The sequence below is a fragment of the Puma concolor genome, chromosome B4, assembly GCF_028749965.1.
Source record: "Puma concolor isolate L17-30 chromosome B4, mPumCon1.1.hap2, whole genome shotgun sequence".
NCBI lineage: Eukaryota > Metazoa > Chordata > Mammalia > Carnivora > Felidae > Puma > Puma concolor.
The window spans coordinates 33,161,412-33,177,473 of record NC_141673.1 but is presented as its reverse complement, the minus strand read 5'-3'; the positions used below and the strand labels follow the sequence as shown (position 1 = coordinate 33,177,473).

The 16,062-nt window shown below is 33.9% G+C and overlaps 1 protein-coding gene and 1 long non-coding RNA gene across 5 annotated transcripts in view; one reads left to right on the top strand and one right to left on the bottom strand.

The window, feature by feature from the left end:
- Positions 1-1,963, top strand: part of LOC147579010 (uncharacterized) — a 33,618-nt gene extending 31,655 nt beyond the window's left edge. For both annotated transcript variants that reach the window (XR_015253117.1, XR_015253118.1), the window contains exon 4: positions 1,742-1,963. This is a non-coding gene — a long non-coding RNA (uncharacterized LOC147579010). The remainder of the gene's footprint in view (positions 1-1,741) is intronic.
- MGAT4C (MGAT4 family member C) overlaps positions 1-16,062 on the bottom strand; it is a 754,867-nt gene that overhangs the window by 716,297 nt on the left and 22,508 nt on the right. The window lies entirely within an intron of this gene.

Below are 16,062 nucleotides of genomic sequence, written 5' to 3'. Positions count from 1 at the left end.
TCTTTGTCTGATCTCCCTAATTAGTCAGAGCATATTTTAAAGGGAAATTTTCTCTGAATATTAAAAAACGATATTGTTTACAGGGACACCTGGGTGGCTCAGTTGGTTAAGCGTCCAACTTCTGCTCAGGTCATGATCTCATGGTTCATGAGCTGGAGCCCTGCATCAGGTTCCATGCTGACAGCTCAGAGCCTGGAGCCTGCTTCAGATTCTGTGTCTCCCTCTCTCTCTGCCCCTCCCCCCCTCATGCTCTGTATCTCTCTTTCTAAAAATAAACATTAAAAAAATAAAAAAAAATGTCTATAATGCTATGCACAGAGAAGTTATCAATATTTGTGCCTTTCATTGAATTAAGTCATTTCTCTTTTCATAAGCAGTAAGTTCACCTTAAACTTCAGACCTAAACTGGGAAGTTATACATTCTTGCATCTTTAAATGTTAGTTTGTAGTGATGCCTTGACTCTGACTTTAAAAATGAATAAGTTATAATTTCATGGGAGACCTTGAAATATATGGGTATGATTTGAACATGCCAATTCGAAAGCTATTCCAGATACAGGAAACAAAATATGGTTGGAAATGTAGGTGAACATGATTTATAATAGGAGAGAAAAAGTAGTTCTACTATGGGGAATGTAAACTTAATAAAATAAAATAGGTTAAGTAATGAGTAAAATAATGTATAAATGAATACTTTCTTAAATTAGTAATGGGTAGGTGGCTCAGTTGGTTAGGCATCCAACTCTTGATTTCTTCTAAAGTCATGATCTCACAGTCCTTGAGTTTGAGACCCACGTCGGGCTCTGCACTAAAAGTGCTTGGGATTCTTTCTCTCTCCCTCTCTTTCTGCCCCTTCCCCACTTGCACACACGCACACTCATGTTCTCTCAAAATAAATAAATAAACTTAAAGAAATAAATTAATAAAAATAAATAAATTCATCAATAGGTAAAAGAACCAGAAATTCTGGTTGTAATTAGAGCAGGGGACTTTAGAAATTTGTGTTATTAAAATCAATTCCACAATCAATAAGCAAGAGTAAGACAAAAAAAAATTACAAGTATTGATGTGTTTAGTATAGGCTGGAATGGAGAGAATTTATGAGCGTGGAGACCAAGATGAAATCATTCATTAACAGAAATAATAACAGAGCCTGACCTGATAACATAGGACAGAGAAATCAGAGGAGACAGATGTAGGAGGGGTCATAAAGGAGGGTTTGCCAGGATTTGGCAAAAATGTACTATTCATTCAATACTATATTTGTTCTAGGCCATGGCATTACTTGCTATGAAAAATTTCATGTGAACATGGATCCTGTCCTCAAGGAGTTTATGTTTTAGTAAGGATGGAGAAAGAATTTTGAAGAAGAAAGAATTAGAAGTAGAACTTGCTAGGAAGAATTTCAGGGGTTCAAGTAGCTCATTCAGTAGACAAGAAAATTCTATAAAAGCCACTGAAGTTAGGAAGGTGGGGACTGTGTTTGGAATAAAGAAAGGTCTGCAGTTTGGCTAGGGAATATTTCATGGATAGATAAACGGGATAAGGCTTAAAAGAGAAACTGGGGTTATGAAGGAGAGTGACTTGAATATCCAGCTAAAGTGCCTGGGTTATGTGTTAGAATGGGTACCTTGGGTTTGATTACCCTGCAGCTCTTACCTACTTTTATTTTATTCTTGTTTATTTATTTTGTGTAAAAATGTCCTGAATCATCTTTTGGAAGTGCTCTTTTTCACTACAGGCCACTCAGACCTTGTCTCCCAGGAATTTGAATCCCAGCCACTGACACAGGAGGGAAAATGGGAGGAGATGAAGCACACCAGTGGCAGTGTCACGGACAGATTTCCCTCCTTTTCCTGCCAACTTTCCTGGGTCCTGTCCTTTGCAAAAGCTGGTTGTTTTGTTCTTTTTGGTTTATGAATTGCCATGAATCCTTTCAATAAAATCCTTTTGTTTCCCTAAAGTAGGCTAGAGTTGTTTACTATCGCTTAAGACCCAAAGCACTCGTATTCAGAACCAACAGAATTACATTATATGACATTTCACATAGACAGTGGGAGTCAGAAGAAAACAGTATTTTGCTTCATATATGTAGTTTTCAAAGAAAGAATGAAAAATCAAAAGATCCATCCAGTGAAAGAGTTACTGTAGTACAGATGTTAGTGCAAGACAGCATTATGTAGAAAATGCTTTGTTACCTTGTGAAGGAAATCATAAATCAATGCACACAAAGTAACTGTGACTTAGAAAGGGTTTTTGAAAAGAATAAGCTTCTCATGCTTTTGTAGCAAGCCCATAAAATCAATCATTTATATTGAGAAAACAATGATTAGATTATTCTTGGAGAGCTTAAAGAAGATATTTTCAATTACTTGAAAAAGTATAGCTGGTAAGAAATGTAGTTATGTTTGAGTAATTTCTGTGTAAAAAAAATAAAAGCTTAAGAGTAAACAAAGCAGGGCAGACTCAGAATAAAAACAATGCAGAGCAAGAAATTTATTTTCATAATTTAAAATGCCATCTGATGTCAGGTATTCATCAAACCTTTTGCTAACATTAAATAATTTTGCTATTAATAACAGCTAAAAAGTACTCAGAATTATTAAATGGCAGAGTCTATCCTGAACACTATGAAAACTATCTCATAAGCTTCACAAGACGGTTTTAGGACAGGCTTTGTAAATCTTAAGTCTCTTTGGTTACAATGAAACAGAAAACCTGATTCAAATTTGTTTAAGCAAATAAGACATTTACTGGCTTACACAAATAAAATTTTCTGGAAGAGAGTTGTCTTAACGGGCTTAAAACCTATAAACAAAATTTATAGTTCTAGCCTCTCACTTTGAATCTCCCCTTTTTCATTAATTGTCATTATTTAACCCCTCATGATCACAGGATGACTATGTGAGTCCAACTGGACACACTACTAATTCAAAATCTAGAGGAAAGAGAAATTTCTTCTCCCTCAACATGTTGAAGTCATCCATCCGATCAATATTTTGGCTTGATTCTCACTGTCTAAATTGAAAGGCACTCATTTCTGACACAATCAGTTTGGCACGTGCCGGCTGACTTGCACTAGTTGTAACAAAAAACTGTGTGAAAAGTAATAATAAAGATCACAATCATAATAGTAGCAATGACCATTTATACTACTTACTTTCAAATTCTGATGACTTGGGCTAGAGTAATTTATAGATTTCCACAATAACCATAATATATAATGCACTATTACTATTCACATTATATTGGTGAGAAAATTGAGGCATAGAGTGGCTAATTTACCGGCAACATTCACACAGATGTCAAGTAGAAGAGCTGGAATCTGATCAGAAATTTGTCTGGCTCTAAAGTCTACAAAGTAACCATTATACTGTAGTGTCATTCATTCTTTGAGAAGATAATGAGGACATTCCTTTACAAAGCACATGTGCTGAAAATAGTAGAATGGTGCAGCAGAAAATGTGAGGTGTTATTTCCCAGAAGATAAGGAAAGGAGGCACAAAGAAATTAAAGAGCTACTCTGAAGCAATTAACCAGTGAATGGTTGAGCTAGAATTCAAACTAGGTTTGTGTAAGGGCAGAGCTCAAAGTCCTAATTACTAGAATATGTGAATACATGTGATGGCTGTTATTGAATATATCTGTGAACAGATAATGTAGCCAGAATTAACATTTAAAGTGTACTACCTTAATGAATTTTCATTTCTCCCACTAATTATGTTCCTGACAGTCTAAGACCTATTATAATTCTCTCAGTCCAGGGAGAAGAAACAGGGCCAGTGCTGGCTGGAACAAAGCATCCATGGCTAGATTTAAGTTTCAAGAGTAGTTTTCATTTTGATTTTGCTTCTTGTCTACATGTATACCAAAGCAATGATCTTGAAATACACTTTGCCAAAAAAAGTTACAGAGTTTATGTTTCATTATATCCCATTAATACATTAAAAGCCAATTGTTATAGGCTAAATCATAGATTCTGTCCCATAATTTTGAAGGGGGATATCCCTGACACCATTAATACTGACTCACAATAGGAAAGACATCACATATGACATACAGAAACCTTTTCCATAGAGAAAGGGGTAATGGCAAGCCCAAGACTTTATCAATACCAAGGCCCTACTACAGACCTATAAATTCAATCTCTGGTAATGAAGACTGCTTGCCCATATTTTTTAAAGAGTTACCAAGCATTTTTGAATGTTCAGTTAGTGTTAAGAAACACTACTCTAGGAAAAAAAAAGACACCAGAAAACCAATCACTGCATCATGTAGACAATAGCATCTGTGGGCTATTGGGAATTTCCCACGGAGATGAGCCTGTGGAAGCTCTTCTCTCTCTAGTCTAAATACAGCATATATGGATGCAGAAGTTCCTGTGGGCTTTGGAACCAGTAGGTGCTGAAAAGGGCTAGGGTTAGGACCAAGATGGGGTGTTATCTGTGGGTATTATAAATGAGGAAAATGATCAGGACCTTAGACATAAGCAACAGGTACCAAACAATCTCTCTGAAAGCCAGAGAATACAGGTCTCTTCCCAGTATCAAAAGCAGACGAGGCTCTCCACAGCAATTATCCAGAATGTCACATGCATCTGAGATCTAACACCATCTTGAAAGGAACAGAGACTCATAGAAGTTGAGTATTGCACATTTTCCAGAAAGATATTTCTTTAACTTAAAGAAACAATGGTAGTTTATATTCATAGTTGTTTGTTTGGTTTTCTCTTACATATCAGGTGAATATAAAGGTTAAAGTCAGGTGTGGGGCTTGAGAAGGAAAAAAATATATATATTACAGATAATAATTTAAAAAGCTTTATTTCTTATGCACAATTAAATGGCAGTATGCTCATACTTTGAGGATGAGAGATTCTTTTTATTCTCTATGCACTGTTCATTTTTTATGCTCCCATTCAAGAGTCAATGTCTAGGCTTCCTTATCTATAGATAGGTTTGTGACCGGCAGGAAAGCAAAGTTGCCAACCAAACCACCTTGTCTTAGCTATTTCCATAAATCTAAACCCACTGAAAGAATTTTTACAAAGTGCTTCTGAGAAGCCATAAAGATGGAGAAAGACCTTTGAAGGAAACATCAAGAGGGAGACAATTACCTAATTCATGGAGAGGAGCCCAATCCCCTGGCTGGGGAAAAGAGCATGGACTGAGATCCCAGAAGCAAGGGAAACACAGGTTTCAAAGGTCCTGAGTGGCACAGTGGAGAGCAGTCAAAATACCCAAAAGGAATCGGTGCATGGTGCTTACAAAGAAACTGGGACATAGCAATTTGGGTTTACCAGTGTTGACAAAAATTCTTATGTCCACAGTAGACAAGAAAAATAGCATAACGCCTCCATACCTAATGAAGGTCTCACAAACAACCAAGGTAATATTTTCTTCCAGTCTGATAGGATCATGAGCCCATTCAAAATGAGGTCAATTTAAAGAAAATAAAGTCATATTTATTGAACATCTAAGTACTATTCATCCCTACTACATAAAACATAACTTTAAGTTGATGGACTAAGTTTTTAAACATTCACTAAGATCTTTAATAATGATTCATTGTTTAAAAATCAGTATATACATAATAAAATGTATCCCTGAGCAAAATTTTGAGACAGAAGAATGACACTCTTGCACAGAAAGATAAGCCCACACAAACTAGACTTTGCTAAGTGATCGGCTGCTCTTGGAGATTTCACCAAAAAAGAGTAAGCCTCCTAGGATATCCACATAAACATATATTGTCCCTGATACATCTACATCTAGAATTCAAGTCATTGACAGAATATAAAGCCCCTAATACAAAGAAAGAAAGAAAGAAAGAAAGAAAGAAAGAAAGAAAGAAAGAAAGAAAGAAAGAAAGAAAGAAAGAAAGGAAGGAAGGAAGGAAGGAAGGAAGGAAGGAAGGAAGGAAGGAAGGAAGGAAGGAAGGAAGAAAGAAAGGAAGGAAGGAAGGAAGGAAAGAAAGAAAGGGGCACTTGGGTGGCTCAAACAGTTCAGCCTTGGCTTCTGGATTTTGGCTCAGGTCATGATCTCACAGTTTGTAGACTGTGTAGACTGTCTCCCTCTCCCTCTGCCCCTTCCTCTCTCTCTCTCTCTCTCTAAATAAATAAATAAATATATATATATATATTTTTTAAGTAAAAGAGAAAATAAAAAAATATCTCGAGCAAATGTATGGACTCAGACAAATACTGCAAATTTCTGCATTTTAGAAAAATGAATAAAATAAATACTTTTCTCCGGGTAAAATTTAATTGCCTCAAAAATCTAATTAATGAGAGCGTTCCATTTCTCCAATTTTGAAGTTTCCTCAGGCTCACAACAACCTATCATTTACCTGATAGAAAATAACAACTTGCCCCATATTTGTCTTCTAACTTTGGAATCTGACCTGTTTAAGTAGCTAGTGAATTTTGGATTTTATTAACACTTGTTTTAAAGATAATTATGCAGGGTCCAGTTTTTAGTTTAATATTTCTCAGTGTTACCTAAAGATGCTACTGCTGTTCAGAGGAGTGTATCATTACTCAGAGGGGCAGTGATTTATTGAGTAATTAAGGCAATCTAAATCTTCACCAACTCAGTGCAAATTACAAATAAATGATCTAAGCTAGGTACTCTTTTCCAAATGTAAAATACTATTTATATTGTTGCTATTAGCACTTTTAATAATGTTGGGTCTTAATAGCATTTTCTACTTAGTTTTAATTTTATGTAAGTTTTCTACTAAAGGTGAAAGATATCTGAAATGAATATGGGCACTTTTACTGAAATTAGGCATTATGCCAGGAAAAAAAAGCTTGGATTACATCAAAACTATGAATAAAATAATGATTTAAAATTACACATACACTCATTTACTTTCAATTAACAAACATTTTTGAGTACACATTTACACACCTGTCAATGTTTCTTACATATGTGTAATAATAAATCTGTTTTGTTTTGGCACATAAAAATTCTCACTATTTTATTAATTCAATTTATTTACTAATTGAGTTGTGGATAATGTAAATAATCATTGAATCTTCTTCTATTTGTGACTTTATTTTTTTTATAGATTTAGTTGAATTGAAAACTAAAACATGAATATGGGCAAATCTTGAAAAAAAGTTGGAAAATTCTTCCACATATCACTAATAAAAAAAACAATGTGAAAATTAAATCAATAGGCCATGAATTTGGGAAATGAGTAAGAGGTGTAGGAATGTTTGTGTTTATGTTTCCATATATATACAACATTCTAAATTCAAAACCATATTAAAGAAATAATATACATTTACACAGATAAGTAAAGAAGCTATGCTATTATGGTGCCATAGTAAAAATTAAGTATATTTGCAAGAGAATAGATTTGTGTTTGATTACTTAGAGTTATAATACATTTTTAATATTAATATCAAAATTACTTTCAGTGTGACTGAATATTTTTTGACGTTTTATGTAGAACTTGATACTGCTTTAAAAATACTTTAAAATCTCTCATAAATAAAGTAGGAATTATTTTATATATTCACTTATATTATCAGAAATTTTAGTAAAATTTGGTTTTAGAAATATTTTATTTATGTTTATTTTCTAAAGAAGTAAAAGGGCTTAATTTTTTTCTACCACTTATTTTCATCATTCATTCAGTTATAGTCTGTTTTCCAAAAATTGGGACTTAACCCAATGTTAATATTTAGTAAGAAGTTAAAATCTAGAACACATTACTACAATACAGATAATTTTGATTCTTCTTTAAAATACTATTTTTTAAAATCATGACAGAAGATTTTTCTTAATAGAAAGCACCAAAAATACCATGCATATTCTCAAATAAAAGATTCCTCTTGGGGCACCTGGGTGGCTTAGTCGGTTAAGGGTAAGACTTCGATTCAGGTCATGATCTCATGGTTTGTGAATTTGAGTCCCACGTTGGTCTTTGTGTTGACAGCTCAGAACCTGGAGCCTGCTTTGGATTTCGTGTCTCAACCTTTCTCTCTGCCCCTCCCCCTACTCTATCAAAAATAAATAAATGCAAAAAAAATTTTTTAAAAAGATTCCTCTTAAATGTGTGCTTAAAAGAATCCTCTGAGGGAATTCTGAAATCTTCTTTAATTGAACTGAAGTCTAATAAGTTAAGTTCAGTAAATTAAGACAAGCTGATAAATTGGGGCAAAATTTACTGAGTACCAAAATCAAAGATTCTCTTTGGTTTGATATGATAAAATAAAGTATCAGATTCATAAAGTTTCATTGTTGTGACTATAGCTATATTTTGGTGATATAAAAGCCAATACCATTGTGAAAATTATAAATCTTAAAAAAAAATAGAATCACTGCACCCAATGTTGTTGTGAAGCTTGCTTCAAGAATATACACGACCCAATATTTATTGTACAGTATCTGCTTCTCTTTGAATATTTCTTACCTTTAATTTACAAAGCATATAAATAAATACATCCTCCAGCCCTCTTCTCACTCTTTTGATAATTTAAACTGTTCTCTAGCTTTCAATTAATGAAAACATACTGTATACACTGTATGTTAGCTAACGACAATACATTATATTAAAAATACATTCACCTTTTACATTTATTCATAATTCTCAATTTATTCCAGCCTTTCTCTAGTTTGTCTTGTTTTCTCTATCAGCAATGTTCTTCCCAACTTGATAAGCATACTTGATAAGCATACTTCCCACTTAATGTTCTAGATTAGTATCTGGGTAGGTGTCTTTGCCTGAGGAACAATTCTATCCTCCAACTTTCTCACGCATAGAACAAGTAAATAAACCTATGTTCCCCAGGCTTAATTCTGAGCATTTTTTAATTCAATTCTAAATTTATAACTCAATTTTAAATGACAGTCTTTCATAATATATTCTGAACTCCTTTGGGGGTTAATGATTTATCCTTTCTCTGCAAAGCATTTTACAGTTGTGCAATAACACAGGGATCTTAAATCTTAGCAATATGTGTAGAAAAGTAGACAAACTTTGATTTGCTTTTCTTGAGAGAAAGTGAAAAAAAAAAAATGAAGTATACCATTGTAATAAAGGCTGAGGAGTGGAGCTTCCAACACTGGCTCTTCTTCTGCCTTTAAAAAATACATCCAAAAAATAAAAAAAATAAAAATAAATTAAGAATGTATCCATTATTTCTACTTTAACTAGTTATCATGTTGTGAGTTGCTGTCAGATATGCAAAGTCTCAAAGAAATACAAAGGTGAATTAAATGAAATATTCTGTAAAAAACAAGTTATTTTATTGATTTAAATACAGCAATGTTTGGTTTGGTTTGTTTTTTTAATGTATATGAACCAAGAGTTCCAAGTGTTGCTACCTCTCGAAAAACAAGTTTCATTTGGGAATAGCACAAGCCACTAAACCAGAGTCACCTTATAGGATGGATCTTTGCTTAAACAATACAATTTGCCTCGCAGACTTTGCCCAATTAAAATAACCAGCGACAAAATTAATGAGCAAAATCTGAATTATAGTAAGGTGAAGTTCAGAATGTGAAAATCAATAGGGATAAAAGGATTTAGTTTTTGTAATTGTAGACTAGATATTTGAGATAATTATCTATTTATCACTCCTGACACTTCCTCACTTTCTTTTGCCCTCACCAGCACAATCACCATGACTCTTCCTCTTTTACATGTTTTTCTAGTGATTTCTGCTTGTTATAATTTGCATATAATCATTCCCTGTTGTAAGTTATCTGAATTCAAATTTGAATATAACATTAAAAACAGTTTGGGAAATGTCTGTTACTTTGTTCGATACAAACTTTATAAAGATTGCTTTGGGGTGCCTGGGTGTCCGAGTCAATTAAGCATCCGACTCTTGATTTCAGCTCTGGTCATGATCTCATGGTTTGTGGGATTCAGTCCTGTGTTGGGCTCTGCCCTGACAGGGTGGAGTCTGCTTGGGATTCTCTCTCTCTGTCTCTGTCTGCCCCTCTGCTGCTCACACACACTTTCTTTCTCTCTTTCAAAAAATAGAAAATAAAAAAAAAATAAAAAATATTTCTCTGTTGAGTCTCCACAATAAGAAATAATCTAAATAAAAAAGATAGAGGTAATTTAAATATACTAGTTTTTGTAACATCTGGAACACATGTTTCCCTGTTATGGGCAAACATGAAAAGCCTTATGTAAGAGGACCTAGGACAAATATTATACATGCTTTACTCTTAAGTAGCTTCTAGTATTGTTCTCTCATCTGAGATACTCTTCTTGTAATTATTAAAGCAATGTCTGCATCATAATAATGGTGTAAAATAAAACTGAGAGAATGACAGATTAAAGAACAGCTCTGAGATGCAAGCATGTTTAGGTATAACCTCTTCAATATGCACATAGAAAATGCATTTTAGAGAATATTCTAAAACTGAGGTTTTAAAGACTATTTAGATCCGAAGAATTTTTTTTTTATGATTGTTCAAAGCAGTTTTCAGTATGAGAACCTGGAAAAATGAGAGCACTCCCATCTTTAGCCATCCTTATTTACTGATCAGATTTTGTTACATTTCATTTATATTTGGTGCATGTGTTCATATTATGTTGGAACTAAATATATCCCATAAGGTTCAATTGCACAAAGTTTCTTTTTTCTCTTATATTACTATATTTAAATTACCAGCACAATCTCTTCCATTTTAGATATCTCATATTATAGAGAGTCAACAAAGCAATTTTTTTACATATATTTATTTTTGAGAGACAGAGAGTGATAGAGAGTGAGCAAGGGAGGGGCAGAGAGAGAGGAAGACACAGAATCTGAAGCAGAATGCAATTTCTGAGCTGTCGGCATAGAGCCCTATGCAGGGCTCAAATTCGTGAACTGCAAGATCATGACCTGAGCTGATGTCAGACGATTAACTGACTGAGCTACCCAGTTGTCCCAACAAAGGAATCTTTTAAAAAGATTTTATCAAACATAACAGACCTTTCCCAAATTATGTCTAATATTATATTCAAATTAAGTCAGATAACTTACATGATGTAATAATTATATACAGATAATTACTATTCTTTCTATGCTAATGAAGAGGGGAAACTCAGATAGTCAATATTAGAAGTAAGATTAGAAAGGAAAGCGAACCATTTACTAAGAGAATATTTACTGAACAACTAGTACAGGATATTTCCCTAGGATACATCAATGGCAAAATAAGCAAGGAAAGAAATCCAAAAACAAAAACATAACAAACAAACAAATAACAACAACAACAAAAAACTGTAAGCTCCCTAGTAAAGGTAATGAGGGACATGGACAATGAAAATAAATTAACAGGTAAAATATATAATATTAGAAGTAGTAAATGCTGTGGGAAAAAAGAAAACAAAGGGGTATGAATTATGGAAGTGCGTGGGTATTGCTATTTTAAGTAGGTGGCCAGGAAAGGCATCACTGAGAAGGCATTGTGGGAGCAGAGATGCCAACGATGTGTCAGTGACTATCCAATCTGAGAAGTTTGTCATATATCAGGTATAATATGATCCACTAAACCATAAGGTTCACATAAGCATCAGTAATCTATTATTAAATGGAAATGGTATATGTCAGGAAAATGGCCTCTGTTGCCTATCGGCTGCCTATCACTGAGAGTAGAAACCCAAATACTTCTTCCCACTGCATCTTGGTATCTGATTCACCAAGGAAAGCATAGCACAGTCAAGTGCTAGATGGAACAACACTTTACTCACACAGAGAAGAGACAGAGCAGAATCAACTCCAGGAGAAGGTATAGGTCCCCTATAGCCAGGGGGTCCCTCCTGATACAGGGCTTGCACACACCCATTTTGTGCCACAGAATAAAGAATCCCATCTTCTTCCTATGGAGTACAGATACAACAGAAGGGTTGGCAAGGGGCCAACTTTGTTTTACACACTTGAGTAAAACGAAGGAGTATGTACTGAACCTAAAACAGGAATAAGTATTTCCACATAAGTCTTCATAAGCTCATCCTAGGCAATGAAGACTCTTTGTGGTGGTAAGGAAGTGCTCAAAGTCCAAGGCCCTTATTCTTACGTGGCCAAAGGGCTAAAAGACTATATGCATAGCACTGCCTATCCCACCAGTATATTATAAAATCTGGTTAATATCAAGTGAAAAGACATAACCTGATAAATGGATGCAATTACACCATTTTCTGTTTTCTTCCCATCTTTTCCTAACTTGTATCCATGGCCTTATGGGGTAATAGCACTTTTGATAGAAAGAGGAATTCATGGTGGCATTAGCAAAAAGTATACTGCCCTGTTTTGCATTCTTTCAAATTGTGTCTGTTAAGAATTATGCTAAAAAGAAATATTCCTGCTTGGCATACACCAGGTACTGTATCTTATTTTCCTCCTGGGTGGAAGGAGAAATGGCCTGAGATGTAGATCTATGCTCATTCAAGGTTAACAGTTTGACCAAGAGTTCAGAAAGATATAAAGATCAAAACCAGAAATTGGTTTTGAGGAAGTCTGAGAAACAGGTAAGGGCCCTGATTCTGAGTATATTCTGTTCTTGTGAACTAAACCACATGTAATTGCCTTCAAAGCTCATCTGACTAGATTGCGCAGTGCCTTATTTATTCAATATGTTCCAGTTTTACTTGCTTATACTTGTGTTTGTATATTTTGTTTTATAAAATTTTGTCACAAGGGTAGGTTCTTGTATGCATCACCATAGTCAAAATCCTGACCAGTAACCATCAAAACAGTCTTTTCTGTTGCCTTTATATAACAATACTAATATCCCTCCTGCCATTCTACCTTCACCTCACCCATCGACTCCACTTCCAACTGTTATATCTGGCAAGCACTAATCTGTTCTTAATTTCTAAAATTTTGTCATTTCTAAATGTTTAGATGAAATTCTACAGTTGGCCATCTTTTGGAGTTGGCTTTGTCATATAGCATGATTCCTTGGAGATTCATCCAAGTTATTCCATGTATAGACAATTTGTTCCCTTTTATTCTAAGTGGTATTCCATGACATTTGTGCTTTGCCATCCATCTGTTGGATGCTTTGAAGGTGTATTACCAGAACTGAGACTAAATGAAATTTACACAGGAGAAAACTGTACCACTGAAGACACATACTTTATCCAAAATTGCACAACACCTACACACACACACACACAAAAACTTCTATCATAAATAACATTCAATGGCAAGAAAGAAGAGAATTAGAATTCCCACGACTAATAACAGAACCATAATCATCAAGACAATACAAAATGTTTTGTAAATAAAGTTGTAAAATAATGAATTAAAACAAACATAACAAATGTATAAGTATTAGAGAAAAATTAAAAAGGCCTATTTAAAACATTAATGAACAGGTAAAGCCAAAGTTTAGGACAACTTGAAATAATAATTAAATTTAAAAAATATGAAAAAAAAACAGAGGAATAAAAAAATGAAAACTCTAAATGAGAGGTCAAGAGGCATGGAAAGTAGAATGAGCAGCCCTAATAAGTGAATTAGAAAAAAAAATGGAGCAAGGTAATTTTAGTATGGGTAATGATGACGGATATGCCAGAATTGATAAAATTCTTGCTATTCAAATTCAAGAAACACAACTGCTCCTAAGTACAATAAATCTACCTCTAGACATAGGATACGACAACAAACAAATGAACAAACAAACTACAACAACAGCAACAACCCAAAAAAATCTGTGCTGGGAAAGAAGGATACTGTGATCAAATATATTTAGGAAAAGCCACAGTAAACAACACAAAATGTATTTCTTCACTGAAAGACTTCCAAAACTTTCTTGTGCCAGTTAATGTCCCTTACTAAATCAACACATAATAGGCAGCAACTCTCATTTGTATTTTACTGAAAGCAGACATTTTTTGCGAACCACCCTGCAGGACTTAGAGCTAATTTAGAATATGTTTAATGTTTTTGTGTAATGAAAATGTGACCATAATGAAAGTCTAATTTGCACTGTGAAAGCTTTAGATTTTAAAAGTTATTTAATAAAAAACAAAAATGTTTCCAATTCTCCAGTATGAAAAATTGTGCTTAGTAACAGTGATTGTTTAACAAATATTAAAGCTTTCTACAAAGTTTTGTTTTAAAAACATACACAAAACAACAAAAAGCATTGTTTGAGCATCACCTTTGTACTATGAAGATTAGATTGTACCAGGATATTTTGGCACAAGCTATCAGATCCACCTGAGGAAAGATTTCTTTAAAATTCCTTCCTTTTCATTTTTTGTTTACTATTTATAAAAGCAATTACTAGAGGGGCGCCTGGGTGGCGCAGTCGGTTAAGCATCCGACTTCAGCCAGGTCACGATCTCGCGGTCCGTGAGTTCGAGCCCCGCGTCGGGCTCTGGGCTGATGGCTCGGAGCCTGGAGCCTGTTTCCGATTCTGTGTCTCCCTCTCTCTCTGCCCCTCCCCCGTTCATGCTCTGTCTCTCTCTGTCCCAAAAATAAATAAACGTTGAAAAAAAAAAATTTAAAAGCAATTACTAGAAAATATGAAGAGAATTTTAATCAGAGCTTCATCTAGAAAGATTTTACGAATACATCTAAACCATAAGAAAGAAACTTTGATTTATTTATGATGTTTCTAATTCAATATAAAAAATTATTGAACTAAATGGGTGATGGGTATTAAGGAGGGCAATTATAGTGATGAGCACTGGGTATTTTATGTAACTGATGAATCACTAAATTCTACTCCTAAAACCAATATTACACTACATGTTAACTAACTAGAATTTAAAGAAAACTTGAATAAATAAATAACATAAAATGAAAACTTGAAACTTAATTCTATATATATAAATAAAATATTTAATAATACAAATATATATACATAATTATGTCTCAAGTTTTATTAATATAATATAAATATATATACATGATATATAATTATGTTTCAAGTTTTATATATGTGTGTATGTATGTGTATATATATATATATATATATTTATATACATATAAATATAATTTCTTTTTTGTATCATAAATGGCCAAGGATATGGTTTCATAACAAAGAGCACAACATGTGGCTCCATATTTCAAGGGTTATATTTCTTGCTCATGATCAGTCCAATGGGGGTTGGCAAGAGGGTCTCATTTATAATGGATTTTCAAGGACTAAGGATAACAAAGGTTTAATCTCCACATATACAGAATTTTCTTCATCAAGGAAAGAAAAGGAAATGCTGAAATCTGACACCATCAATCAATCCCTCCCACCTTCAGTTGACATAGGACACTATGTCTGATTCAATTGATGGAAGCAAATCTAGGGATCATGGCTGTTTTCAAGTAGTAGAAAATTGAAATCATTTGCCTAGAAGAAGGAGAACCACAATGTATTTGAACAGCCCTAATGACCATAATCAACAGCTTTTCAAACTAAATAAGAATTTTAAAATGTAACTTCCAATTTAATATTTCAAAGAATTTAATAATAAAATGATGTAAACGCAGGGTGCCTCGGTGGCTCAGTCGGTTAAGCATCCGACTTTGGCTCAGGTCATGATCTCATAGTCCGTGAGTTCAAGCCCCGCGTGGGGCTCTGTGCTGACAGTTCAGAGCCTGGAGCCTGCTTTGGATTCCGTGTCTCCCTTTCTCTAACCCTCCTCCGTTCATGCTCTGTCTCTGTCTCAAAAATAAATAAACATTAAAAAAAATTAAATGATGTAAATGCTTTCAAGAAGTTCCACCAGAGACTGGTTTATGAAGGGACACAACGGAGACAGAGGAAATTTAATAAGGTTTGTTTCTGAATATGAAAATGGGAGATATATCTAAGAAAATAGATATTCAGTGTTGAAAACTTCAATATTAGGTAATGCTGAAATTCTTTTGGTGACTGCTTTTAAATAATTATTACAAATAATTCACCATTTCCTACGTATGGAACATTAAATAGAGCTCTGCCAAGTTTGGCTTAATGAATAAAAATGCTGAAAATATCCAATGGTGGGATATCCTCAATAATATTAGACAAGAAACAATAAAAAATTATCAGCCCAAAGGTGAAATCTTTATTTAAGCCATATATTCACTTTGGCAAATCTTAAAGTTAAAAT